The following is a 2,668-nucleotide window of genomic DNA, read 5'->3' on the forward strand; positions in this document are numbered from 1 at the left end:
CCAGCCCCGGGCTCGCGGGGCCCACTCCCTTCTCGCGTTGCACAGCAACGCGCGCAGCAAACACTACTTCTCAGCCGGCCCGCCCGCCCGCCTTCCGCCCTCCGCTCCTCCTCCCAGAAGCTCTGGCCGCCTGCCAGCTCGCTCTCCTCAGCTCCCCATTACTAATGCAAAGATGCGTTCTTTTGGAGAGATTGAAAAAAGATATAGATCTATCTCTCTATATGCATATGTTTTTGGTGTGTGTGTATGTATATGTGATTGATACCTTTATTTGTATTTATATGGAAACCGCGGAAGGGAGGGGCGCACCCACGTTCGCACTGCTGGTGTAGGGGTGGTGGTGTGGTAGTGTGTGTTGGGGAACAGGAATTCTACTCAAAGGAATGGACACTTTCCTCCATCTCTGTGTTCATTTTCCACTCCTTAAGTGCCTCTTGTCATCTCCAACTTTTGGGGGATCCACCCAACTGTTTACGAGCCGAAAAGCTACAGCCAGGAGCGCCCACTCCCATTCCATCCGTCCTGGTAGAGTGCAGCTCCTCCCCCCCTTCCCCCCCCGCCCCGCCCCTCAGCAACTGCAGTCCATTAAGCACCTGACTAAGGCGAGGTGGAGTCCGTGAGACACGCTGGGGTGGAGGGTGGGGAGAGGGCGGAGAGGCAACTAGCATTGACCCAGAGGTACCTTGAAGGTAGGAGTTGAGGAAGGGGATGCAGAGAAATCTAAAGGGCATCTTGCTTGGGACTAAAGCTGGCCTCCCCCTCTTCCCCCCACAACCCCCTCTGTGCGCGCGCGTGTGTGTAGTGGGTTGAACTGGAAAGTTGGATGCTCCTAGTTGCTCTCTCAGCAATTGCGCGTCTACACCTCCCACATCAGTACAACCACACTGTTGGACAAATAAAAGTGGGGCCAGCATGTGGCTGAATGATACCTGGCATACTTTCGATGTTAACCAGGTTGTTAACCAGAGCGTTCCCTTCCAAGCCAGGAAATAGATTCATGTCTCTTACCCGTCTCTCCTCCACCCCAAGCATTTTTCAAATCTATATCCCCCACGATGAAGGCAGGCGGGACCGCCTTTTAAAAGTGGTTCTTAATAAAAATAACTCCACAGGCTGGCCCGTGGGGCCTCCCGGGTCTGCACGTTGCCTTCCGTCTCTTTTTCGCAGGCAGCTGTACGGAGTGAGACTACCTCTTGCCACGCTGGAGGGGCGGCTGCCTGTAACGCAAAGCCCGCAGGGTTTGGGAAGATGTAGGCTGACCCTAGGAAAACTCTCCTGCCTCTCCCCAAGCACCGGCGCCCTTCTTTCCGATATGACAGTGTCTGTATTTGCAGTTTAAGAAAACTCATGCTGGGGTGCTCATAGTGGAAGGGGATGGGAGGGGAGAAGGGCACTGTCCCAGGAAGTAACGACGTAGAATAAGCGTTATTTAGCCAAATCTTAACCCCTTTTGGAGAGAATCAATAACCAGTGTGACGTCTCAGAATGCAGAGTTTTGTGTACAGTTCATTAAAATATTTAAAAAACTTAAAATCAGGTAGCTCTTTCCATAAAGAAACTCAGATCTAAAGGGAGCAGAACTGTTCTCATTAAACAAGTAGCTGAGTCAACCTTTTAAATCCTGGACTCCAGGCGCTAAGAACTTGGGGGCAGGGCAGCCCGGGGGCGGGGCTACTTGGAGGCGGAGAGGAGCCAACGGGGCGTGGCCGTTCCAGTCTCCGCCCCCCTCATTTGGCATTCAGTGATTCCAGGGCCCCTCCTATATTTACGCCACACCCACTGGTGATCAAGTTTGAGAGATGGGGCGGAGGGGATTAGTACTGACAGGGGAGTTATGAGTTCTAAATTTCACATCCCCTCTTGCCTCCCGACTCCACCTTTCGTCCTAGGTAAATCTGAATCGGGGCGGGGAAAAGTAATTAGATTCCGGGACGAACAGCCAGCACAGCAACACCACCCCGTTGCTTCTTACTCCTCCCGCCCCCCAGACCACCCGCCCCCCGCCCCCCTGACGCTAACCCACTGACCTCCCCGCCTCCGCCGTGCGTGCCTAAAGTAATCTTACCTTTCCTGGGAGGAAAAAAAGGTATTTTGCATTTTAATCTATTTACCAGCAACCGCAATCAATCATGTCGAGTCAAAAGTAATGGGTGTGCACCTGGGAGAGGCATCACAGTCCTCACCCCAAAGGCATTAACCACAAACGGTGCGAGCGTGCGTGTGTGCGCGTGTGTGTGTGCGCGCGCACTCGTGCGTGTGCGTGTGTGTCGGGGTAGAAGGAAAGACACGTCAGAAAGGACTGGTAGGGGGGCAGGGGCTGAGAGAAGGACAAAGGTAGAATGAGCACAGAACGCCTCTCTTTCCAGGTACTCAGTTAAGGCAATATTTTAACAAAGAGATTTTTTTTTTCAAGTTCAGAAAAGACACACCAACAAACCAGAACGTGTTGGGTGGCTAGCAGGTGGTGGAGGAGGGGAGTTGATAATAAAATATGTACCCGTTCAGACTGGAGACTGAGTACCTGGGGGATTTGGACCTTTGAGACAGTATTTGGACCTCAGAGTCAGTATTCAGGCGAGGGGTGGGGTGGGGTGGGAGTAGGGGTGGGGGCAGGGTGTGAGCAAGAGCGAAGACCGCCTGAGGCTGGGATGGACAGCAGCCTGGGATA

The 2,668-nt window shown here is 53.3% G+C and overlaps 1 protein-coding gene across 1 annotated transcript in view; it reads right to left on the reverse strand.

The window, feature by feature from the left end:
* The window catches only part of IGFBP5 (insulin like growth factor binding protein 5), an 18,359-nt gene that overhangs the window by 14,445 nt on the left and 1,246 nt on the right, over positions 1–2,668 (reverse strand). The gene's annotated exons all lie outside the window — the stretch shown is intronic.

This window comes from Myotis lucifugus, unplaced genomic scaffold (assembly GCF_000147115.1).
Source record: "Myotis lucifugus unplaced genomic scaffold, Myoluc2.0 scaffold_3, whole genome shotgun sequence".
Lineage (NCBI taxonomy): Eukaryota > Metazoa > Chordata > Mammalia > Chiroptera > Vespertilionidae > Myotis > Myotis lucifugus.